At 43.8% G+C, this 27,548-nt stretch overlaps 1 protein-coding gene and 1 long non-coding RNA gene across 3 annotated transcripts in view; both read right to left on the reverse strand.

Moving 5' to 3' along the window:
- The window catches only part of LOC138262185 (uncharacterized), a 30,274-nt gene extending 27,012 nt beyond the window's left edge, over positions 1-3,262 (reverse strand). Inside the window, exon 1 of the long non-coding RNA XR_011199210.1 lies at positions 3,166-3,262. This is a non-coding gene — a long non-coding RNA (uncharacterized lncRNA). The remainder of the gene's footprint in view (positions 1-3,165) is intronic.
- RBMS3 (RNA binding motif single stranded interacting protein 3) overlaps positions 1-27,548 on the reverse strand; it is a 1,236,319-nt gene that overhangs the window by 1,154,419 nt on the left and 54,352 nt on the right. The gene's annotated exons all lie outside the window — the stretch shown is intronic.

Here is a 27,548-nt window from a genome sequence, read left to right on the forward strand (position 1 = left end):
CAAATTCAGCACCATAAACAATGTTATTCAAGATAGATCTACAATGCACTCTTTACAATTTGCAGTGCGTATCGTCCCAATAATTAAATATTATTATGCAGGGCGATACTTCACAAGCCCACTTTAATATTTGATGGGTCATGATTTATCATAGAGGCATGACTCATGCTGAGAACGCTTTCAGTGTGAATGAAGTGGACTGAGACTCCCTTGGATGCAATGGACTTTTGGTAGAGTTTTTCTCATCAATTTTTTATAGGCGACTGCTAAAAGAAAATTGTGCATTGTGCAGAAGGGATTGTCAAAGCGAATTTACTTTAGTTATCATTTGTGGACAGGTGGACACACAGAACAATTCTAGAAATGTAAAAATTTGAAGGTACCAGCGTAGAATGGCAGAAAAAGGTGATTCAGCATATTTTACAGAGGAGCAAATACAGAACTCATTCGCTCCAAAACTGTTGCACATAGGATAGGAGCATCTTTATCATGGCACATCACTGACAGAAAGAAATGGCACATGCTGACGGGGCAGATTTGACACTCCGCACATCATCTGCGACCCTTGCATTCCTCACTAAATACTAATTTTAAAGCCCCTATTTCTGCATTTCACACCACATTGCATTTCACTGCTAGGCTGACAAAAACATTTAGCAGTATTGATGAAAAAGCCCTATTGAAACCAAATCCAAAACCGAGGAGAGGACCTCTGGCCCTAAAGCCTTAATCTATCACTATTTACAAACACTATACAACTAATCAAACATTAGAAAAACTTTCTGAAATAGGTTTATTTCTTTCCAGTGCAAGGTCATATTTTTGAAAACGAATGAAGGCTGACGATTAATACCTTGTGCCAACTATTCTTGAAGGATAATTCAATATCAGCTTGTTATTAGCATATAAAGGCATAGAGGAACATACCCTCCAGACGGGTGAGGTTTAGGCTACATATCAGATGTAAGAGGGATGAAAGATGTAAAATGAAAATATATTCAGTCAAGTAAAATGCTTACCTCCTGAGATATGTATTGATGGTATTGCCTGTTTATAATGTTACTTAACAAAACACTATTATCAATGGCTACTATTAGCAGCTGCGGCTCGCGGTGGTTACAAAGGATGGGGCGGTGCGCGGTGGGGAGGTGGGGAATATTATTAATATAAACATAATTAAAAAACAAACTTACCTGAGGGCTGCACCGCCGCTCCTCCATCCTTTTAGCAGGTACAAGCTCCCAGCCTGCCCTTTGGCCAATCCTGACGCTGCTTACAGCAGCATTAGGATTGGCTGGGAGCACCCAGCTAGGGCGCTCCCAGGCAGACTGGGAGCCTGTGCCTGCTCCCTCCAGCCCGGCAACATGGTGCCGGGCTAGAGAGAGCACAGTGCGCATGTGTGTTTGGCCGGCCCGAAACGGCAGGCAAAACATACATGCGCACTGAGGGGGGTGCACAGTGCACTCCCCTGTCTGCTCGTCACCCCCAGTGCCCTGCCCCTTTAACAGCGAAAGAATAATAAACATAGCTTATCCTTGCATTGTTAAAGATTTGCAGCGGCTGCTGCTGGCGAGGGCGGCGACGCTCCTCCGCCATAGTGAAGCAGCCGCCACTGACTATTAAGTTCAATGCTTTGTAGCCTACGTCAAGGGAATAACAGGAAAGAAGTTTTGCTTGCGATTTGGGATTTTTAGGAGATAACCTTTCTTGTACAGAAAAATGAGAATTTCAAATAATGTGTGTATGAACTGCAACCAAAGTGGGGCTACAGTGGGGGAAATTAGATGATCACGTTAGTGATGTTGTAAATAAATGTGAAGATACGTTCGTGAATAAATCTAAATATTTTCATAATTTTTTAATATAAAGTTTGGAAACAAAACAAGTGAATCTCTTGCAAAAAAAATAGACATGCGATTAAGGTATAATTATTGTGAAGGTAAAGAAGGGATATAGGGGCCCACGCACAGAGATAATCTATAGTAAATACGATAGTTCATCCAGTGATATACAGCAGCAACAATGAGGGTTTTGTCCTCTTTCCCAGAATAGCGGGGTTCCACCTTACTCAATAAATCGAATATATCATACAGCTATGAAACCAATTGAACTGCCAATGTGCACTTTCAAGTTACTTTTAGAAACTTTGCCTATGAGCCTGGGGTCCTGCTCAAGGACCTTCGATAACTGCTGCATTCTGATCTTTCAGGCCCCACACATTTATTCATATGTATCCAATGGCGATAGCAGGATCGCATGGCTCCTGTTATTTAAGAAAAGATGACGCATGGTCCACAATCAGCATTACCAAAGGATATCTTTGCTGCGCCTACATCACTTGACTCAGTAGGATTTTCATCGCACATGACCTTGATGACTTCTTAGCATCCCAAAGGTGTGTGCTTGGTACCTGGCCCAATGCTAATGTCTCTAGCAAGCGACTGTCTCTTTGTGGTATCATCTAGTGCCGCATCAAGGCAAGTCCACGTTACATGGATGAATTTACCGTCATCTGAAGAAGGATTCCAGGTTACACCTGGATGCAGCAAGCATGGCTCCGTTACCAGGGAATGAGAAGCAGAATATCGCTTAGATAGCTATTAGAAATCTCAGGGTCATGAATGACACTGATTAACATCTTCACCTTGAAAGTCTCAAAAGCCTCTTTCAGCAAACTGAGAAGATTGTAGGTCTTCCATAAAGTATTGGTAATTTGTGAATTCACTCGCCATGAATACATTCCAACAAAGCAGTGGGCTTTTTTAGGTATATCCATCAACGCTTTCCAGCATATTCAGAACACCGCAACTTGGGTTCTCTTGGGCTTAAGATATTTAACCACCTCTCTAGAAAAATACAGAGAGCAATGCCAGAGAAGATTTCAGGTCTTTCCCCCTCTCACACAGAAAGAATAGTAATTCATTCATCCTTGCATATATTGCTACAAAGGAGACTTCATAGGCTTCTAATGCATATCCATCAAAACACTGCAGTATATTCAGAACTCTGCAGCTTGGGTTCTTTTGGACTTAAGAAATTAGGAAAAAATAGGAAAGCCATTGTCATCAGGTAATACAAAAGAGTTATTTTCAATTCCGTGTATATCTTGCATCTTTTACACCTCATTCCCTCCTTTCCTGGCAACAAAACGTTTTGATAATTCACCTGAGAGCAATATGATCCTCTTTGCTGTGACTTTCTTCTGTGCAGATGGGCCAACTGGATGGCCTGGCATTCACGGTCCATGAAGTGGAACTTAGAAACTATCTTCAACTCCAATCGAAGGACAAGGAACACTCCCTCTTATTCAGAAAGAAAATAAGAATTTGACAGGATTATTTAGTTATTGCATCTCTGTCTCGCCGTGAAATTCTGTGACATTATATAGAGCCTAGAAACTCTTAGAGTGAGTGTTCATGCTTTAAGATGATAGAGGTAGACAGACATCAATTGCGCCACGTATTACCATTGTGCAGGCCACTGATTTAGAATAAGTGATATAGGCCCTAATATAAGTAAGAAATGGGTCCCCAGCTACTGACAGGGAGCATTGGGTCCCTCATAGTCCAGGGCCCCAAAACGTCTGCAACTGGTACATCATTGATAGCTATACCCCTGACACAAGTCATATTATGATCCAAATTCTGTTTTTTCCGATGCTATTGAAACCTAGTTTTTGCAGAACATTTCTACTGGAGACTTCTCATTTGCTGCCGTCAGTTCATTTCTGATCACCTACGTTGGAAGCACAAGTACATCGCACAGGTGCACAAGCCTAGAGAAGTGCATTCGTGTAGTGTGCTACAAAAGTGTCCTCATCCCAACTCACTTGTCATCAGGTTGGGTGGTCAATGTACATATTGATGGCTTAGCACTTTCTCTAACTCTCACTGCACTGGATGAGAGACTACAACTTACTTACATTTCCCCCTGTGCAGGCCACAAGTTATTTCCTGATGTGTAACCACAGATATAACTCAATACCTACTACACGTGCCCTGGAGGCAGGCTATTCACTTTCTACTGAAGCTCACAATCTTCACAGTGTGGAGTGAGACTTCAGACACAGATCCAGGGACCTGTTCGAAGACTACATCAATGGCATTGGCGTGAGCTTTCTCTTGGTCATTCTTGCAAGCCATGGCAGCCTCCTAGCTCACAGGATTTCCAGGGCACAGCAAAATCATGATGCAATTCCTTATGCTTCGTCTAAATGGGTCACTAAGTCGTCATAAACAGCCAGATAAAGGTGTTTGAGTTTCATCACCCAGTTTTTGTGAGTGCTACGTGAGCCCTAGGAGCTGCTCTCATCAGACCTCAGGAGAACACGCTCTTCGTGCCCTCTACCTCTGGAGCTGCACTTGTTAAATCTACTTACAGGGCCTGAGTGCCTTTGGCTTGCATTTTAGCATTCTCCTCTTGTCTCTGCTCCCCAGTAAGCTGATCAACACTTTTGCTGACTTCAGATGTTCTTCGGCTGTACACAGTGTAGCTGCAGGCCTTGTGGCATTGGTAGCCTCGACAGGACACCACATGCAAATTGGACACTTGTAGCATTAACTGCATACACTTCATGGTTGATGTTACTGATAAAGTACAGTCTATGTACCCTTGCAGACTCCTGTGCTTGTTGAAGATGGAGGTAAACCTGCAGCAATGATGCATGGCAAGAAGTCATACCTCCTCAGGTTCTCAGTATCCAGTAGATTGGCCTCACACTCCACTGCTAACAACAAAACCTTTACCTGCTACAGCTCCTATGCTATCCTTCGTCCAGGCAGCAGAAGCTGTACCCCGGCACGTAGAATCAGGAACAGTGTGAGAAGTTTCAACCCTCCATGCAAAAAACTATTTTCTCAATGTGAGTGCACTACATATGCTATAAATTGGCTACTCCTTGCCTTTTTTCAGTAATTTGATGCCACCAAGGATGGCACCTTAATGACACCACTTTACAGTCACTTATGGAATTGACGATCTATGTGTAAATTGCTCCAATCATAGCTTAAGCAGAATTTGTTACTCATATAGCTGGCAAGAAGGATTAAACAGGTGTGTATGACATCACGTGCTGAGCTCCTTAAGGTCCTATTTTACATCATCACATTATTATAATTAAATCCTTCCCCATTGCCAAGGATGAATCCATCTAGGACCTTCACTTGACCTTCAACTTTGACCCTTTTCTGACTGCCATCAACCTTCACCTGAGTCATTACCAAGAGAGCACTCTCATAGACAATGTCTCTCACCAAGGTCTCCTAAAGTCTCACGCCTGCCTCACCTGTCCCGTGGCAAACCTTTGCACTGTCTTGTTTCACAACCAATACATTCTCTAATAACAATTTCTTGATACACAAGTCAATCACAATGCACTGGCTGGTCCCAAAGTCGTGTCCTATTGGCTATGCCAATGCTTGTTTCTTCTTCTTCTCTGATCGGGGGAATGGGGGGGTGGCGGTGGTAGGGGAATTTTCTAAGCATTTATTTTGTATTCCTGCCCCTGTTTAATATCAGATTTCTTTCTTCTTAAGTCTTTGTTTTCCCTCCAAAACGTGCCTCTTGCTGAACTTCCGTTTTATTTATGAAAGCGGGCAGGTTCCTGTTTCTCTTATGAAGCCGCCGCCCTCCAGTGCTGTGACGCATATCCTGCCTTATGAAAGTTACGCACAGCAGGCGTCCACAAAGATCTTCATCTTTATATATTTTTTTTAAATGGCAAATGAAGTGAATGTTCTTTATTAATGAAGAAGAAACTCTAGGGCGCTCCCATTGCTGAGGGTCAGTACCAATGATCATCACATTTAGAAAGACGACCCCAGTCCTTTATGATACTTCCTCGCTTTTATTAAGTAACTCAGATGCATCAGTGAAAAATAACCAGAGCTGGATTCATTTTAAAAATTGCAGTTTTAGGAAAATTACTATTTTTGTCTAACAATAACAAGTAGTGCCAAATCTTCTGCACAAAGCATAACTGGTGGCTTCATATGCACCAGAATGGAAATATTAACAAATATTAACTTAATCAAGTGATGACTGCAATGTCACTTTTAAGTACCACCAGTTGTACATTTGAGGGATATTGACTGCTACAGAGGAACTTCATGACAATGTTCAAGCATGAGGCCGAAGGCTATGGAGTATGGCAATCTGAGTTGACTTACAATATCCTTTTAGGTGTAAAATTGGGACTGTATAGCATGGGGCCTGCACCTCTGGTCACTTTATTGCATACTTTTGGGCTTTGTGTAGCTCCTGCCTCAGGGCTCTGATGGAAGCTGACCTGTAACTCCAACATGCACAGGAGTAGTTTCTAGAAGCCCTTGTCATGTGTGGCCAGTTCTTGTCTTCGGTAGTGCCTTGGGAGACTAGCTCCTCAGGTTCCAGCATATATGTCAGTTACTGGCTCCTGTCACCGAGAGAGGCTGCAACAGTTGGGCAGTGCAGACACCAGTGTGCTCTACCTGCCAAATGCTCTTCTACTGAAAGAGCGGGAGCCAGGATGTGCTGACGCCAGCATGTACAGCGTAAAACTGGGATAGGATATGTTTTTTTTTCCTGGGCACTGTGAGTGTGTGCCGTGGCATAAGAAAACTTGAGGAGGGCACCCTGCAAAATACATGGAGGAGGCCTACCACGCTCTGGACCCAGTCAGGAGCTCTCAGGCCAGGGGCCTGTTGCCCGTGAACACTGCCGGAGGAGGCTTCCCCGCACCGTGGGGTCTGCGGGGACTAATATTACGCCACTGAGTGTGTGCAGACTGCAGAAAGCCAGCAGAAAATCATACACAGTCCTCTCCACTTACAGGTAAGGGCATGGGGGGGGAAGTCTTTAAAGGGGCAGATGCAGACAAGCTAGCTCTATGAAATCAATACTCACTTGCAACAAGTCATTACGATTCAAGACAGAAAAATGGACCCCAAGAGTCAATTGGCGGACCTCTTTTGTAGCCACAGGGAAACAACGAGCTGCAAGAGGGCTTTTTCCTAACCTGCTTAGCTGCAACTGGACGCCGGACTAGATCCTGCTGTTGACCTCTGCTTGACACCCTGTGAGTCTCTAAGTGCCCCCTCTTGGGTCCTGCGGACATCAGAAGTTTTCTCTTGTCGTTGTTGAGGCAATGTGGGAAGTTTGAAAGCTTTTTAAATCTTCTCTTCCAGTGTAATGCAGGTCAATAACAATGTTGCCAATAATGAGATCCAGTTGTGCTATCTGTAAGTATATCACCTATAGGGGTCTCGGTTGTATGTTTTATTTTTTTTACATTTCTGTCTTTAGTTATTCATATTTATTTTTTGGCCATCTTATTGGTATTTATCCATATTTATTTTATGTTTTGAGAATAGATGGAGTTGTAAAGTGGTATATTTCCACATTTATTTAACTCTTAACTCATACGTGCATGCCTGTCGTGTTTAAGCACATTAAGCAGCCACATATAACAAAACACTACACCTATAGATGCATGTTAATGTTATGGTACAAATACATGTTAACATATGCCTGTATTTTTTGTCTGGAATTCATGAAAGACAGCATGGAGAGTCTTTCACAAAAAGCACAATTTTTAATATATTTCCTGATTTTAACAATACATATAACAGGAAACATATTGTTTTGTGTCTGTATTTATCTGTAAAAAATCAGTAAAACTGAAAACTGGGAGTCTTAATTATATATGAAATACTAGGCTGCCCTGTAAACTGAAGGTGCCTAGGTGAGAAACAGTTCACAAAGGGGGTTTCTCAATAAACCGTGCTGGATGGCCAGGTCTGGATTATGTGCAAGCAATGTTTGAGGCACCGGGTGTCTAGAGTGGAGTAGACTCTCAATTAATGTTGAGTATCGTCAGCATATTGGTGAATGTTGATGCTCTCAGTATGTAAAGCCCAAGGGGTTCAATGTAGAGATTGAACATGATAGAGGCCTGTGCAGCTGAAAAGGATCATCTGGGACTGGGAAGTACTAAGTGACCCAACTGATGTTCATTGGATGGGATGAATATCTCAATGTTTCAATAAGATGCTTTCAAATCAATTATTTATCTATGTTTTTTGGGGCCTAGCAGACAAATCAATAGGTATGTTTCCTCTATAACAAGCAGGGGTACATAGAGAAATATGTATATATCTCTGAAGCATGTGGAAAGAGACATTGGCATTATATAGAAACAAAAAAACTCGTACAGATCTAATATCACATTTGGACTGCTTATTACATTTTAAATTAAATTTTCGTAAATGTTTCTCCCCATGGCAGGAACCATTTTACTGCAAATATATTCCTGTATTAAGGACAGTTGCACAGTGGCATAGCACAATATGATGGGTCCTGTTACAGAATATGTAGAGGGGGCCCTGATGTTCCCATATCCTACAGAAAGTCCTTGGACTGATGGGGGGGGGGGCGTCCTGGAGGGCTTGGGGCTTCTTCTGCGTGGCACAGACCTGCCTTAAACCCTTGCAGCCGCATCAACTAAAGTTCTGCCAACCGGCGACAAGTCAGTAGAAAGACTTCATACTATTCCTAGTTTTCCAACCATCACTTTGAATTCTGGGAAATGTAGTTGTGCTTTGCAAGCTACAAGCTTCGGCCTACCTGTTCAGCATACAAAGTGCTATTGGATAAAATGTCAGGACTCGCCAGTACTTTGAAGATATGCCCGTGTCTGAAATCCAGATTAAAACGTCTCTCGGGTGCGGAGAGACTAGCTTATTGCACGCAGAATTATTTTTATTATAGCCCGTGGCCCAGTGCTTAATTTTATGGAGTGCTTTCTAAATACATGTCAATATCACCTAATGAAATCATATTACGAAACGGTGGAGGCGCAGAGGGAGGGCACATCTGTTGCTGGGTGGTGAAGGTTGTGTCACATAAATGGAAGGAAACACTGAATATAAAATCAACTAGAATGCGCTCAGCCCCAAGGGGGTGGAAGCTAGAAACAGAATCCTATATAATTAGCAGGTTAGGCCAATAATTCCACATGGTACAGGAGGCGGGGAAGCAGTCGCAAACAGCCAAGCTATTCTACGACTCTGGCTTCTCACTCTGCCCTGCCAGGAAGAAGCTGAACCTAGGTTTTTAATAAAAGTGCTAATTTACAGGGCTCATGCCACAAAAATAATTGCTTCTTGGCGCAAAAAAAGCATGGAGTTATTACTGAATTTTGGAGTGTTTGTTGCATTGACCTTGGCAGGATGAAGGGCTTGGTTGACTGTTCCAGGAGTCGAATATGCACAAATATCTCTGGCAATATTCTCGAAAATCCAGGTATATAGGAAACTTTCATCCCCATACATTCGTAACTATCGCCTTCTATGGACTCAATCAGACGAATTTCGTTAGTTCCCTTTTGCAAATCATTGCCATAATGATTGTTAATCAAATGGGTTTGTAAGAAACAGTCAGGACTTCAATACCCAGAATGCACTTGCCGTATTCTTGAAACCTCAGTATTGTAACCATGCCACCCCATTGGCACAGAGGCATCAGGTCTCTCTTCACTAAGAATACATGACTATAAGTCTCTAAAGAAACAGTGCTCAAATCCTCTGGATTTTCGTTTACACATCCTTGTTTTTGGATGTGTTACTTAAGTGAAAACAACCAAAATGAACAAAAACTTTGACTTCCAGAATGCATTAGGTTGTTAAACAAAATCCAATGACTGGAGCATCGTGCCCCAGTGCTCTGGGGTCAACTGCTAACCCTACTCTATGCACACAGTAAAATAGCAGAGAAGGTTAATGCATCTGCTGCAGACATGTGCAGGCCACTGGCCAATTGCAGGTTCAATAATTTGGCAATGCAGGTGTTTAATACAGAGCTCATTCTGTTCCTTGTGATGATTTTGTTTTTGTCTATCACCTTGCTTCTTGTCATGATCATGACTTTCATTCAATGCCTTTGGAACAGCACTCAGCGAGCTGTGCATCGTGTATGTCTATGCTTCTGATGGGAAGTGGAAACTACAAGTTCCAGCATGCTTTTGGTTGAAATGGCTGAAACCACCCAAATGCAAAGGTGCCCGTTGGCAGATATGATTCTTGCTTTTGTATCCAACATCATTTACATTGTAGTATTTGTAGACCTGAAATTTGAATGATAGGATGACCAGGCATCCCCGATTTGCCCATGGACATCGATTCACGAAAATGCCAGCGGCAGCAAGCGGGATATCAAACACCCTTGACCTTAATGACACCACAGGAACTGACATCATATAACCTTTGACCCTCAATCATCCTAGGAAGTGAAACCACATTACCTTAACCCTCGTGATATCACAATATTTTACATCAATGAAGATCCATAATGATTGCATGATCAATATAGTAGCACAAACCAGACAAATGTCTGTTTTAGATGCCACCTGTATTAGGGTGCTGACATGATACGCAAGGGGATTATCGCTCGCTTCTCCTAGTGTTACATGAAAAATGATCTGTTCATCTGAAGACGTTATAGTGCCACAAAACACACAATACCACTGGGAACCTCCATTGTTGATATCACAAACTCTCATAAATATAATTATTCCTTGGCTGCATCCGGCAATGAGAAAGAATGTGTTGATACATCATAGGGAGAGGATACAAAGTGTTTAAATAAAGCAAAAGTAGTTAGATCCACACGTATGAATTAACATAGAGCATTTATTAAATATGAGCTATATTATTGTCCAAATTAATATTATGGTATTGTCCTTACTATTAGAGCATTTTGATTTAAGAGCATTTGTGAGGCTCTGTCACTTGTGTGAACCGCAATTAAACAATAATGAAGCATAGCTACAACTTGCTTTTTAGTTCATTTTTTATTTGATCAAAGGGTCCAGGTTGTAGTGATGAGTTTATTATTTTATAAAACCTAACGTTTAATGTCCCAGTTTCAGGGCAGAAGGTAAACAGTGGTCATCGAGACACTGTTTACTTATCCTTGGGGTGGCAGCTGGTGATTTTTTTAAAGTGGTCGGCGGTAATATTTGCCCTTCATTGCAGCGAGCGAATCGAGTAAACCTAACACCTTTTAGTGAGGGATTCAATAAAGTTTGAAAAAAGGGGACCAGACAGTGCATTCTAAAGCACAGTTTTCACACAGATGTGCTAAAAACCACAGGCTCTGAGAAAACACTCATGAAATATTCAACTGTGCCAGCCAATTTAACCTGATGCTCCCAAACGTTGTCCCTATTTATTCCAAAATGTACTATAGGTGCGCCCATTATGACAAAAAAATTGCCTCCTTTGGGCCAGATCCCACATATTGTCATGGGTGTCCCACGTATATCGCTTTAGTCCAAAAAGTATTACATAGTTCTATACCAGAATTTTCCCATTAGTGCCATCCGTAAAACATGGGTGGGCTTCATGTCACAAATTACCTCTAGTATGTCAGGGCCAGCATTTTGTCATAATTGCCCACTCTTACATACCACGGTTGTCCTCCTTTGTGCATAAAATTACCTTTAATATGCTGCAGCAGAAATTTACCATAGGTGCCCCCTTTGCCAATAATCTCTTCCACTGTGCCAGTGCCAATAGTTTTCAAAAGTTATCCCTATGCCAAGAAGTACATCTAGTATGCCAGTGCCAGTATTTCGACAACGATGTACCCATATTCCATGAATAATGTCTAGTGTGCCCTCATTTGCTGGCATTTTGTCACGGGCTAGAATTACCATCAGAATGCCAGGATCACGGGCACATTTACAAGCATAACACAGCATTCTCATTCACGTTCACTTATAATGACTCATTCACACTCATTCTTTCTCATTCACTTGTACTCATTCATTCATTCTCACTCACATTTGCACTCGCTCTTTGCCATTCACGCTCACTCATTCTTGCTCACATTCATTCATTCTCACCCACATACTCTGTTTTTTTGCACCCAGTCTTTCTCTCACTCACTTATTCTCACTTATTGACTCAGTCATACTCACTGACACTTAGGGGCACATTCACTAATAAAAAACTGTGCCATGCAGTGCAGCATAGTTGCTACGTTGCGTTGCACGAGGGGAAGAGAGGATTGAAAAGCCATGTCTACTAAGATTTGCACTGCTGCTCTCTTCTCCAGCACTGGTGCATTAACAGGCTGCCATAACACAACACACATATTCCTTTGCACCATGGGGCAAAAGCGTGCCCATGATGCCTAGCATAGGTTTTGTACTTGAGGGCTAACCTTCCAATAAAAAGTACAAAATACTATGCAAAGGCATACTTTATTTTTTGCAGAAATTGAATGGATGCTGTATTGTGCAGCACGCATGTAATGCATTAAAAGAACTTAAAATATTACTCCAACTTAACACCTGCCTCAAGAAGGTGTTGTTTTTGCTGCAAAGTCCTGTCTAAACATTTTTAGTAGATACGGCTTTACGTCAAAATCCCTGGGTTGTAACGTGGGAAAACCCGCATGATACCGATGTCATGCCCCTGTCATGCAAAGTAACTAAAAGCAGCACAAAACATTATTAAGGCTACCTTCCAGTGTAAAAAAAAAGAAAAAAACAGTTCTGAACTGGAAAGCACATAGTTTATCAAGATTTTGTGCCATTTTGTTTCACTCTGCATAACTCTGCATGAAGCAACTTCTTTATTCCTCAATCTCGGTCATTCTTACTTATTCTCACTATCTGCCACTCTCCCATTCACTGATCCACACAGACACATACTCACACATACACAAGCTTCTCTCACACAAATACTCTCAACCGCACGCACACAATATACATTTAAAAGCCTTTTATTTTACTTACAGCTGTCGGAGAAGATCCTGTTCCAGTTCCCACTGCTTCATTTTTTTATGATGCTAATAGTGACTAAAACACTATTATTCACTATTAACACAATTTAAACAAGCATTTGCAATGCAATGGGTCTCGCGTTTGCTCAAGATAGAGCTGTTAACATTGTAAATTCCTATCTGGACCTTTCTTGCCACTTAAATTGAAAATGAAACTTAAAACAGTTGGCATAAGCCAGTCAATTCAAAGTGCCATGGCCACCATGAGCATGAGCGCGAAGGAGACACAAAAAAGGAAAAAGAAGTTCGCTCGTAGTCAAACGTATCGGCAAACGTACAATTATCCATGTAACAGGGTCAATGGGCAAGGCGGTAACCAAACTGACCCAAGGAGGGACAAACATAAAGCATTTACCAATGATAACAAAGGATTTTTATGAAAGGAAAGTCCATGAAAGACTGATAGTGATGGGCGTAAATTGGGCGTGGTTAAAGGCCCACAGATAGATTACAATAGGTCAGAGCGCTTGTGGACTCGACCTAAAAAATCAGTTAAAAACGAGGATGGAGATCGACACCTAGAAGGGCGAGGCTTCCTAGGGCTCAGGTCATTGATTTTGCCTCTTCTGCGGTCTGGGGTCACAAAAGCAGTGCTGGAATAGCAAGAGACAAGCCAGGGGTCAGCAGCTCTGATCCTTGGTGACCCTTAAATAAGGCCCATGGACTTCCCTGGAAAGACCTCCCAAATTTCAGTTAATTTTGTCATTCCCCTGTTTACAGAGAGGTTCCACGGAACACATCAGGAGGCGAGTTTTCGTGTATTCCAGTACAAAATCCGTTAGCAGCCCTACCATCACATAATTTAATTAACAAAGATTTATAAAAATTGTGTTTAAATGAAACGTAGCCCTAATTTCCTGTGTTTTCTTTGTTGGTGATTGCTGTGACAAGGTATTAAGTGATTCTCTGTAGATGCTAAATTGTAGTCCTAATTCTATGTTTGTGGAATGTCCCAGTTTTTGTTTTACAAACTTTGATCCTTCTATTAAATGAGAGCATTTTAAGCTAGAGAATACAAAGTGGTGTGAGATAAACTGGCAGGGCTCTTCAAATGTCATATTAGACAGCTTAATTTGAGCCCAGCTGTACGTATGATTCCGGCAACAATGATGCCAGGGCTGCCATGTGACCCCATGCCATGTGATATTCCATCCAGTCCTGGCTTTGAGCCCACTGTCCTTCACCCTCAGAGACTTCCACTTTCGCTCGTCCCACGTGTGTCTTGTGATCTGTAAACCATTGGTCTGAAACCCAAGAGGTTCATGTGCTCATCAGCAGGTTTTGCAGTTACATTAAGGCAGAGCTCAGGGCTTTAAAGAGAGGCAGCGAGTGAACTTTAAAGGGAGATGCATCTACTTTCTAACAGCAGCTCACAATTGTGCAGCTCACTTGTGTGAAATCACATCTCTGAATTTGGGTGAAGGGGGCAGCACAAAGGACAGACTCCTATTTTGGTGTGGAAAGGTTGCTTTATTGATACCAGGTGAGCATCACATAATAAAACCCTAGGCCTTTGCCTTTACAAAACTAAACCTCATTGTACAAAAGCCACCTAAATTCACTGATCACCCTCCCCTAAAGTGCCCATCCCCCGCATCACCCTAATTATCTTACAACTTCTTAACTTCGACCATGCTGCTAATATTTCACTTGTAACTCTCCTACCACCTACATCTATAACTATCTACATTCCTACAGTGAAACTTTTAATTCCTTGTTTCCTCCCTGTTTAACTTTTTGCTGACCCTCCTCCCAATTTTCCTGTCCACGTATAGAAACAGCAACAAGCTCGCTGTAGACGCACATCAACTTGACGGCCAACCACCACGCACCTGCATCAAGTGACAACATATGACACATCCCAACCCCTGCGCACCTGAGACCACTGAAAACAAGCTCGAGAAAGAATAAAACACATGACCTAGCCGAAATAAAAATACTGGGAAGGGTGGGATGGGGACAAAAACTGTTCCGGCCACCGGGCACCTACAAATCAAAAGAGGAAAATAATCCCTAAAATGGCCGCATATGTAATTTGGCTTCCAGCCCAATGGAGAGAGCCCAAACATAGCAAACCTGAGGTTATGGGCTGTACTACTGCCCCAATCAACCCGGTGGGGGGGCACACCTCCCTCCCGTCGGCTGCCCCCCAAAACCAATTGGAAATGCCCAGTTCACATCAATCTCCATCGCACAGCATTGTTGCATGCTTATGTTTAATGGCAGCAAGAAGGCCAAGCAAGGATGGGAGAACAGTGTGTACCTCAACTACTTCTTCACCCAGGAGCGCACACGTGGGCCAGGAAGGGAAGCTTGCACCGCTGGGCAGGGTTCCGGTTTCCTGGGTTTCCAACGTGAACACTTTTCACAAGCGTGTAGAAGTGAATCCGTTTAAGACCCCAGCCTTACAGAGCAGTTAATCTCCTGAAAAGGACACATTACACAAAGGAGGCGGACCTCGACATAGGCGGTGCTCCTTGCATTTGGGATGTTGAGGATAGGATAGCTCAGCTGGCTGTGCACCTGCTACAGAGAGCTTGTGAAAGAGGAGACCTGCAGATGTCTATCCACTCTGCCACAATTAGCACCGCGGTTTGGGATAACAAGAACACCCGTTTTTATGCTCCGAGCTACACTTATTAGCGAACAGTGTTACTGTTGAATGTGCCAACACCACACACCCACTTAGGGTACAGAAAAACCATTCTGCAGTAAGGAATAGTTACAAATAGTGCATCTGCATGTAATTATTGAGACTCAAAGCATCATATCGGTATTTTATTCTATTTGGCATCAACTGCTTCCTATAAACATACACAGCTCACAGGAGGGGGGAGATGAGGCTTATCACTCGCCTTTTATAGTTTATCCAAGAAGTGTTTGTGTCACTTTCTGCCTCTTTCGCCCACTCAGTGCTGTGTGTACACGATATGAGGAAGCGTGTCTCCCGCCTCCCCCTCACAATATGTAACAATATCGCAGCCAGTGCTCGGCCTTCCCCATCTGCAGCCTTTCAGGGCTCAGCAGCCGCAGCACCTCCACACACATGCCTGGGCTATTGCACCATGTACGAGCGCACAGCTGTGTCCTTCAAGCAGGCAGCAAACAAGAACCGAACCAAGGACGCGCCAGCATCTCCTCCGAGGCCTGGAGCGAGGGCGTATGTCTCCTCGGAGGCCCGACCTGGGAAAGCGTGGCTGGGAAGGCTTGGAGGCTAGGAATGGGTGTGTATGCACCAATGTCTTCTTTGAGGCCTGTCCTGGGAAAGCATGCACCAGCATCTCCTCAGAGGCCTGGAATGATTGTGTATGCACCAATGTCTCCTCACAAGCATGACCTGTAAAAACATGCACCAGCATCTCCTCTGAGGCCTGGAACGAGTGTGCATGCACCAATGTCTCCTCAGAGTCCTGACCTGTAAAAGCATGCACCAGAATCTCCTCAGATGCCTGGAACAAGGGCCTATACACAAGAATCTCCTCACAGGCCTCCAACGAGTATGTATATACCAATGCTTCCTTAGAGGCCTGGCCTGGAATAGCAAGCACCAGCAAAGTCTTCAAAGGCCTAGACGAGGGCACATGCACCAACATCTCCTCAAAGGCCTAGAACAAGGACATATGCACCAATGTCTCCTTAAAGACCTAGAATGAGAGCATATGTACCAATGTCTTATTGAAAGCCTGACCTAGGATGGCATGCGCCAGCATATCCTTAAGGGCCTAAGATGCAGGCGTATGCACCAGCATCTCCTCAGAGGCCTGCAACGAGTATGAATGTACCAAAGTCTCATTGGAGATCCATCATGAACACACATGCAATATAATTTCCTTTGGGCTAAGTACGGCTGTGTATACATCAATGTCTCCTTGAAGGCCTGACCTGGGAAAGCACTCACCAGCATCTTCTCAAAGGCCCAGAAGGATGGTGTGTGCACCAGCATCTCCTCAGAGGCAGGAATGAGTGTGTCTGCTCTAGTGTCTCCTTGGAGGCCTGACCTAGGAAAGCATGAACTAGCGTCTCCTTGGAGGCTAGGAATGGGTGTGTATACACCAATGTCTTCTTGGACGCCAGGCCTGGAAAAACATGCACCAGTATCTTATCAGAGGCCTCAAAAGAAGGTGTTTGCACCAATGTTTCCTTAGAGGACTAGCATGAAAACCCATGCACCAGCATCTCCCTGGGGCTAGGAATGGGTGTGTATGAACCAATGTCTTCATGGAGGCCTGGCCTGGAAAAGCATACACCAGCATCTCCTCAATGACCCCGGAACTAGGGTGTATTTACCAAAGTCTCCTTAGAGGCCCAGCATAAAGATGCATGTCCCGTCATCTCCTTGGGGCTAGGTATGGGTGTGCATACAACAATGTATTTTTCAAGACTTGGCTTGGAAACACATGCATCAGTATCTTCTTGTAGCCTGGCCCAGATACATGCATCAGCTCCTCCTCAGAGATCTGGAAAAGGTGCTTATGAACCAATGTGCCCTTGGTGCCCTGGAGCGGGTGCCCCTCCACCAGCATCTCTATGGAGGCCTTACCCCTGGGTCCCCCATCACACCTCTCAGACACCACTTTTTATAAAGAAGAAGCTTTTTGTGGAAATGCTCCTCCCTCCGCACATCCTCTTTTGTTAGTGTCTCATTGGACATCACGACGGCCGAATGTGGGCAGCAGCTGCTGAATCAAAGTGTTGGAATAAAAGAGCTTAACCTGGCTCTGCGGTGTGTTGTTTATGGGAGTTGGACCTCCTTCCTCGATGGTTTCATTGCAGCAGTTTGGAGCAGTGGGATATGCAGGCAGCCATTACGGAGTCAGGCGGGATGCTAACGTTTCTATCTGATTCATGTACTGACACACGCTGTTGATGGAGTCAGCTGTTTGAGTGAGTGGGATGGGTGCAGTGGAGAGCTCGCCCCCTACCGGGAGACCACAAACAAGGAGGACATCTGTCAAAGTTAAAGGTGGGGGGCAGATTAATTTCTTTTAGAACATTATTGATCTGGTCAGACAAAAGGCATACTGTGAATATTGTTCTTGACACAATGGTTTGAATTTTTATGGCACCTTGCCAGTATAACTGCCCACTTTCCAGCCAGGGAGTTGAATACTTGAATGCCCTATGTTTCGATCTGCAGTGTGCTGTAGCAGTCTCTGCCTGGAGGTGGATTGCAGAAGGCAGGAGAAGAGAAAACATGTGCCATCTTCCTCTTCTGATGAGGGTGACCAGGAGGAAAGGAGCATGTCTAGGTGATCCAGGTCAATGTCTCCTGGTCGTCCTGCTTCAATGTCAGCTTCTTTGGTGCGGTGGCTGACTGAGGCAGCTGTAGCCTAGGTGCTGCGTAAGAAAACCTTGGAGAAGAAATCTAAGTAAGGGAAGAATGGACCTCCCTAAAATATCGCCTCAGGCTCGGACTCAGAGGCCCCTAGCATCTCTACTTCAGGCAACTATATGAGGAGAGAAGAGATTACCCAGTTATTTGCCCTGACAATCCAGAAGGCCTTTTTCCGCACTATGAAAGGCCACCTCTGACTGCAATGCCTATCCATAAGTAAGACTAAAGCGCTTTAGTTTCTGAGCAGCCAAGCGCTGAGAAACTCCTTTGGGAGTGAGTCGTGCGCTATATCAAGATCGAATAACATAACACGTTAAGGATTTGATTCTTAGGCAATGGAAGGAGGTGGAGCACTCTACGCAGTGGCGTAGCGTGGGAGGTGCAGGGGGGGGCGGCCGCACCGGGCGCAACATCTAGGGGGGGGCGCGCTCACACTCGCGAGTGCTAAAATCCACGGGTTAGGGGGCGCAAATTACTTGCCTTGCCCCGGGTGCTGACAACCCACGCTATGCCACTGACTCTACGACCCTAGGATTTCGGCAAAAAGCCTGAACCTTGGAGAACTCTGAAGAAATCTTTCTCATAGTGTCAAGGTGGGTGCCATTCTAGCCCATCAATTGGCCAAACTGCAGGAATAGCTGGAAGAGTCTTCTCTAGCCGATCAGTGGACAGGAGGGTGGGTAGTGTGTTGGAGCCAGATGTAGCAAAGGTTTTTCCCCATTCTGTGCCTATTGGAAAAAGTGTTCATACATATGGCCCTTAGAGAAGTCTAGGCTTATGAGTATATAGCATGTGCCTCCCAGTATCTGGGCCCAATGTACGACGCGATTTTGCGGTCGCAAAAGGCAAATTTCACCTTTTGTGACCGCAATATGGCCTTTTCCAATGTACCATCCCTATTTTGAAAGCCGGCATGCAAATACCAACTGGCAAAATAGGGATTGCGACTCACAATTAAGAAGGGGCTTTCCAAGGATGTCCCTTCCTAATTGCGAGTCGCAGTGGCATGTATAATTGTTTTGTGACCGCAATTGGTGGTAACCCATTTGCAAACGGGAAGGGGTCCACATGAGACCCATTCCCCTTTTGTGAATGGATGCGAAAATATTTTTAAGAGCAGGTGGTGGTCCCACAGACCACTGCCTACTCTTAAAAAAATGAAAAGAAAACTTTTCATTTTTTTGGTTGAAGTGCATCTCGTTTTCTTTTTGGAAAAAGGGGCTTAATTTAATTTTTATTTTAAACTGCTTATTTGAAAAAGCAGTCACAGACATGGTGGTCTGCTGTCTCCAGCAGGCCACCATCCCTGTGAGTGCAGCCATTCCCAATAGGGTCGCAAATTGAGACCTACCTCAAGAATATTGATGAGGGAGGTCATTTGCGACCTCTTAGGGAATCACAAACAGTGTGGTTGATACTGTTGTACTTTCCAGATTGCGACTCGCAATTTGCGACTTGTATAAAAAAAAAATGCAAATTGAGAGTTGTAATCTGGAAAAGTCATCCATCGGGCCCTTTGAATCATTGTTAGTGGCAATCCAAGAAGGCACAGTCTGTGTAGGCCTCTTGGTGCAAGGGGAGCACGAGGCACAATTTCTGGCAGGCATCTCAGTATGTTTTGTGATCAACAGCTGTGGCATCTGCCGCTTCGGGGCTGGCTAGAAAAAAGTTTTGGAGGAGGGACTGGAAGACTGATTTCTCAGAGAAATGTACATTCTTGAAAATTCCTTCTGATGGTCGTAAGCTGTTCGGACATCAGTTGGATGCCAGGAATACCAAGTGTTTCAAGGATGGGAATTAGAAGTGGCCCTAAAAAGGAAGTTTCTCATGATCCTTTAAACCAGGTGGCCAGAATCATCAGAAGGGATACAAGAAGGATTTCGAGTCCTACTATTCACAGGGAAGACATTTCCGCACATAAAATCATTCAAGGCTCTGGGGTCAGCTAGAGAGTTGGGTGGCTCCTAGCAAACGTCCTGACTTCTGCAGATCTTTTCCTGAACCAGAAGTAGAAGGAGGAAGGATAATGCATTTCTAGGATGTATGAACCTTTCAGTTCAGTGGTTGGGACTTGAATATTATCAGGAGAGGTTGTCAAATAGATTTCAATGCTTGGCCTCCAGAAAAGGGAGTTATCCATGCTCCTGTTCTTGGAAATCCCATCAAAATACATACAGTGTGGGAAAAAGTCCAGGCATTGGTAAAGAAAACAGCTAACACAATATCAAATATTCATTGGAAAAAGACTTCGAACAGATTTTGGGGTTGTTACCATTTCAGACAAAAGAGTTCAAACAATTCAAAGTCTCAAAAGAAGTCTTCTCTCTTTCAATCCTCCTACGGCTGTGGATTGGTTACGAGTGTAAGGGAGACATACCGACAACTATATTTTTAGTACTATGGACCAGATTCTACCACAATATCATGTTAAGGTACATCTTAGCTTGGTGGAATCCGACTTCTTAGGCTCTTTCACTACAGATTGGGATGTCACCGGAGACATCCCAGGAGCTTTGCTGGTGGCTGAGTATTCCCAGGCTCAGCAGGGGGATTCTCTTGTCACCGCTGTCTGCAATAATCATCACCACAGATGCTATTGCTGTGGGGAGCATGGATGAGCGTTCAGCAAATTCAGGGACGGTGGTCTCCACCTCAGAGGTTCAGATTGTTCAACTAGAAAGAGTTGCAGGCCCCCATCTTAACTTTGAGACAGTTCTCTCACCTACTGAAGGACAGGGTGATGTTGGTCAAAGAGGTCAAAATGACAGCAAAGTCATATCTGGTAAGACGGCGAGGCAAAAGATCTTTTCCCTGTCCATAAAATCAGATCACACATCTGTTGCCCTGAGGAGTCAGTGATAGCAATCCCTGCCATTCACATTTAGGGAGTTATGAACACAGATGCGGACAAGCAAACCCGCAAGATACCTTCTTCTCAGGGTTTCTGTCTGTACCCTTTAGCGACTTCCCAGATATGCCAGTTGGGGAAGGAGCTGATAATTGATATTTTTGCTTCCTCTTAGAATTACCTTCTATAGAATTTCTTTAGGAGCGTGAGGAGTGATGTATGTGGGAAGTGGATGCCCAGAGGCATGCCTTTGGCCCAGGGGTCTCCTCTATATCTTTCTTTTCCCTTGAGTATTCAATTCTTGATTGGAGCCCGATAAAAGAAAGCTTCAGTGATTCTGATTGCACCGGCATGCCTTAGCTCCTGCTGGTATCCTCTTATGATGGCATTGAAAACTTGCCAGGAGCGTTTCTTCCAAGTTTCTCCATCTTCTCTGGCTTTTCCTCATCTACACAACACCTTACCAAGGCTTAGGTTGGTGGTATGGAGACTGAAAGGGAAGGTCTGATAAAGAGCGGTCTTTCAGAGACTTTAGCGAGGACCATTGAACATTCAAGGAGGGCTCATATTCAGAGCATTGGAGACTACTCAGTAAGTGATGGTTCAGGAAGGTGTTTGCTGCTCAAGAGACAGATTTTGGTCGAGTTCTGTTATTTCTTCCAGACAGATTTCCTTGACATTAAAGAACCAGAGGACAGAAATTAGGGCATTCAGATATAGTTGGGTAATCTATCTGATGATCAGGCATTAAAAGATTATTTGAAGGATTATTTAAACATAAGTCCTGAAGCAGATCCATCGTTTCCTCTTGGGGCTTGTAATTAGTGCTGGAAGCTCTAAAAAAATCCATCCTCTGAACCTTCAGGTCAGGTAGATATGAGGATTTTGACTTTGAAAACGTTTTTCTTGGTGGCCATAACATCTGCTAGAACATTTGGTGACTTGAGTTCAATGTCCTACAAGCACCCATTGTTGAGGGATTTGAGAATAGGATTATCATTGAGTTGGACACTCATTTGTTCCAAAAATTAACTCTGCATTCCACAGTCTTCATGAAATAATTCTATCATTATTTTTCCACATCCTAGAGATTCCGAAGAAAAATGTCTAAATTATTTGGGTATAAGAAGGTTGGCACTTTCTTAGCTGGACAGTGTCCGATATTAGGATTTCAAGTTCATTGTTTATAAATTTTGGTCTGGCTAAACAGGGAGCAAAACCTACAGTGCAGACACACAATGGGTGGATTAACTCTTCCATTACTTTGGACTACAAGGGAGCTGGCTTGTCTTCCACTTTTAGAGTCTGTTGCAGATCAGCTAGGGGTGTCTCGGCCTCTCTCGCAGAAGTAAAGGATCCTCCATTCTAGAGATATACAGAGCAGTCACATGGGCTTCTCCATTCACTTTTGTGACACAACATAATGCAAGAGGTTGACTTGGATGATGCATTTGGTTCTAGGAGGTTCTCCTCTATGAAATAAATATGGGGGGAAATAAATAGGGTTGATTAAATTCTGATCCCTCAAATGTCAGTTGTCCTAGTTTATTTTGGTTGGTTAACTCACGTTGTAATGAGTGCGAGCAAGGGGGACGAAGGAGTAATGCTTTAAGTACTTACCAATATCTGCATTACTCTGAACCCTTCCCCTAATCAATTATCTCCCTTCATCTTGCCCTATTTATTCCAGACCAATTAATTTGTCTGAGGCTTATTTACAAGATGTAGTATGGGGGAGTGGGGCATTTATACAAACATTTGCCTTATTATTGGTGGTATCTGAGAGGCATGACTGCCTCTTGCTCTAATGAATTAGAGGCAATGCAAGGAATTTAAGCATGCACCAGCCTTTCTTCGAAGGCCCATAACATTGGTGAATGAACCAAAGTCTCGATGGACATCTCCTCTGAAAAGGCATGCACCGCCATTTTCTAGAGAGGCATGACTTCAACATGCATTCAACAGGCCTGGACACTATGCACTAGCATCCCCTTGAAAGTCTGACTAGGACACAAACGTACAACATTTCCTTGTAGACCACATCTCTTTAGAAGCCTGGCCTTAATGCATATGCATTGCTCTCTTTTTGGAGGGCCTGTCCTGAATGAGTATTAACATTCATCCCTTTAGATGCCCTCTCCTAGCGGTCTGACCACGCATGACCTATGATCTCACTGGAAGCCTGGCACCCGTGTTCATGCACTGGTATTTACTTGATAGCTTTATGTAGTCACGCATGGACCATCATCTCTTTTAAAGCTTGGAATGTATGTACATGCAGCACTGTCCCTTAGAGACCTCGCCTAGACATAAAAGCCCTGTTAGACCTGGCTGTTCCAGGCCCATCATCTCCTTGGAGACATGGCCTGGATGTTCTGCACTGGGGTCGATGGTCTTGTAGTGTCTTCTCCGGGAAAATCCATCGTGGACCTGAACTAACAGGCGCCAGGGTCTCTTAAATCTCAGGTGTGCCCTTGGTGCCCTGCTCTGAGAAAGGCAGCAGATGTGGGTGGTCTTAAACAGATCTGAGTGAATATTTCACACAAAAGCCAAGGCTTTGCAGTTAATTGAAAATCACTCCTAATAAAAAGACATATCTCCATTCCTACCACCGACCCACGAGGAGCCAATCCTGCCCAGCCTCAACAAAGAGCAGCAAAAACTCAATTAGCTTAATTACTTGCAACAACATATTGGTTTGGGGTAAAATCAATACTTTACAAAAATAAATAAATTGCTTACTAAACCTAATTGTTGGTCGAAAAAAGTCAACTGCACAGTCAACTGCAGCAGCCTACATTTTACTTTTGGGGAATTCTGGAATATTGAGCTGCGTTTGTGAAGAGTGAATGTTTCTGACTTTGGGAGCAGTTTAGAGCTTTGAGGATGCCTGGGTTTAGGCCAATATTAGTATGCGTGCTGTAATTAGTGTGCCGTGATGACAATATCAGATATGAAAATACAACTCCCACAATGCAATGTTGCTTTGGACAAATAAAGCCAGGACTAGCTGAAGGTGTCCCTCCTCATTTTAGGCGACACTTGGCAGCTGTGAGCCGTCCTCGGAAGTCTTTCCACGGAAAGGGCCTACAAGAACGTATCTGTTGTGCAAATGTGTCCTCGGCACAGAAGGCGCCAATAGTTCGACTTCACATGGCTTTCATTCGCCCGAGAAACGGCGTAGTAAAAAATGAAAACAATGCGTGAACAGAATGTTCCTTCTTCAGGCTCCCCGACTTACTGGAAGGGTCAGGGATGACAGGCTCATGACTGAATGGGGCCCTCCCTGCCAAGAATAAGGCGCGCTCCGCGGAGGGCCTATCAGGGCTGCAGGAAGGCACCACCCGAGCCGCTTCCAGGGCGACCCGAGGTGAACCCGGCCTCCTCGCGCTGCAGAGCTGCACCGGCTCGCGCTGCCTGCCATGTGACAACACGGCCTGCGACGCCTCGCGCGCAGAGCTCCCAGGCTGTCACACGTCAGGTGTCAGTCAGGGCTGGAATCGTGCATTCTGGGACCTGTAGTTCTGCTTAGCCCACCATCAGATGCGCGTATGGACGTGTGCCCGTGCAAAGAAATGGCAGGACTGGCTTAGGGTTGCAGATTTCACTCTGGAAATTAAACAAGCATTTGCAGTGCAGTGGGTCTCACGTTTGCTCGAGTTAGAGCTATTACTGTTAGAAATTCTTAACTGCACTTTTCTCGCCACATAAATTGAAAATGAAAAGTAAAACAGTTGACATAAGCGAGCCGATTCAAAGAGCCACGGCTGCCATGAGCATGAGCGCGAAAGAAAGACACAAAAGGAAAAAGAACTTCGATTGCAGTCAAACATATCGGCAAAAGTGAAATTAGCCATGTAACAGGGTCGATGGTCAAGGCGGTAATAAAATTGCCCCAAGGAGGGAAAAACATAAAGCATTTACCAATGATAACAAAGGATTTTTGATAGGCAAACCCAGGAACGAGTGATAGTGATGGGCGTGCGGTGGACGTGGTTAAAAGCCCACAGATAGACTACAGAAGGCTAGAGTGCTTGCGCGTTGACCTAAAAATGGCATCACCACCAGATGGAAGTGTGTCTACATTTGTACATTTCAACATGTTTAAATGAATGCACGGATTGGTGCTTTGGGCGATCTGCAGCAGTCGGACCTGGAAGTCTGTGAATTCCTGAAAAGTTGGAATTTTCCTAAAAAAAACTAGACTTTAGCGTACGTTCATTTTTTCAGGGAAGTTTTGTGAATTGAGTCCTTTGTGCCTTATTCAATCAATGCGACCTCAGAATCATTCTTCAATTTCAGCACCTACTATGTTTGGGGTTACTAATGGTTCAAGGGATGTGGGCCCCAGCCTAAGTTCAGGAACCAATATATTCAATAACTCAAAGATTAAAAAAAATATCAAGCACATACTGCCGTTCTCCAAGTCGCCAAATGGTGCCTTGTCAAGTGGGAGAGATTCAACAATTCAAGGATTTTCGGCAAACAGCACTTGGCCTTCATAGTTACCTATTAAATTCACTTGACATATCTACAATCAGCATTGCTCGTCATTTGCACTGTACGGCCAAAAATCACCAAATGACCAGGCATGGACTAACTGCAGAGATCTGTCTCACATTCCTACACAGTTTTGGAGATTTTTAATATAGTCGGTTCACTTTAGGTCACAATTATCTATACCAGGGTTCTCCAACTAATAGCTCGTGAGTTGCTCGGTAGTTCTCCAGCTACCGGTAAGTAGCTCTCCTGTGTAGTCAAGTTTACTAAATTTGAAGCTTTAGTTTGGCTGAATTAATATAAGTATGTTAAAAATCAAGAATGAGCAGCTAAGATGAAATATTTTCAGACTTTTTTAAGCTTGGTTGGAGTAAAATGGTGGAATTTCCAAATTATGTGTAAAGCTGACATTTAAGTGATAAATCATGTGTCACTGGGGGAAGCATATTACTAATAATATTGTTACCTCGGTGCCAGGGAGTGCAGCTACAGCTGCTATGTATTATACATGTGAAGGCACTCCAACCTGACAAAGCCTTTTTTTCCCTGCTTCTAGAAACCCCACCTGATGCCCTGAAGTGATCATTGCTGGCAACGCTTTACTGAGCTAGTAATGTTGCACAGGGTGGACACCAATGTAATCATTAATAATATAGGTAGCGCTCAATGGTTTTCGTTCAGCATAAGTGTCTCAATACAGAAAAATTGGAGACTCGTGATCTATACAATCTGACTGCTTCTTTATATTTCACATAAACACTCGATATAGGATGATAATAAAAATGCCCATCCCAACAGAACTCTGCTTCTCTCTCCCTCCAACCATGCCAGCTCAAGACCACAAAAATACACACAATCTCATATTGGACAACCAAGTGCAATAACCCGAAAAATACAGTCCATCATATGAAAAACCACAAAGGGACCGGCAGAGCTGCTCAAGGCACCCAGCCTGCTGAAAACCATAAATTGTGTGTCTGTCTCTCACACCTTACCATCCACTGCTACTGCTGCGTCCCATAACACAATAACCGCACCTCGGTGGTCATCACGCACAACATGGAAAGACTTCCCACATATGATCAGAAAGCAAAGGCAACATCCTTCCAACCACACAACCTGCCTGGTTGAGCAAGCAACTTATGTAGGCAAGAGCATCAGTGCCCCACATAGGGATAGTAGGCACTGAATAAATGCTGAAATACAATAAAATACAATATCCTTTATAACTATAGTGCTACAAGTCCAGTATGGAAAATAATGCTTAGATTAATTACTGTAATGTCCATTCCTCCATTTCTTCCATCCTCGCCTCAGTACTTACTTGATGTGGAGAGGTACGTCTCTCGAAGACCGACACCGCATACCAAAGCTCTCTTTTTTAGAATACACCTTTGTAGAAGGCTGTTTTACCGCGCTCCCTTCACATGCCTATGTGCTCTTTGAAAAGTGATTGGCACACACGGTTCCTATTAATTTCAAGCAAAAGGTCGAAGATTGCCACGAAGCCTCAGTCCAGGGGGTGGATCATAAGTACTGTGACCAACAGGAAAGAGCAGATCAATGAAAATTACCAGTAATTAATCTAAACCTTACCTCCTCACCTCCTTCCTCCCCCCATCCCTTAGGCGATGAGCATGTACTCTAGCAGTAAGGCTTTGTTGCAATCAATCAGTCTGATCATAACACTTCCAAAGTAATGCAATACCATGGCCAGTGCTTAATTTGAGCAGGTGGTTTCCGTTGCTCGGTACTGGCACTTAATTGTCAACATCAGTACTTATGACAGTCGGCCACACTTTTCAGTGATGCTCTTTCTCTAAGTCAGTGATGAGCACAACAATAGTTGTTTATTAATATAATACACACAAAATGAGAAATACCTACTGCCTGAGATATTGTAGCATTGGTGGCCTGAAATAGTCTGAATTATTACACTTGCAGGAGTATGATGGCTAGTATCTGTGCTGGTACTGTCAATGGCAACACTGGCAGAGCCATGGGAGGTGCAAGCATCAGGGGCCTCCTGACAAATTAAGC

Source organism: Pleurodeles waltl, chromosome 10, assembly GCF_031143425.1.
Source record: "Pleurodeles waltl isolate 20211129_DDA chromosome 10, aPleWal1.hap1.20221129, whole genome shotgun sequence".
In the NCBI taxonomy this organism is placed as follows: domain Eukaryota; kingdom Metazoa; phylum Chordata; class Amphibia; order Caudata; family Salamandridae; genus Pleurodeles; species Pleurodeles waltl.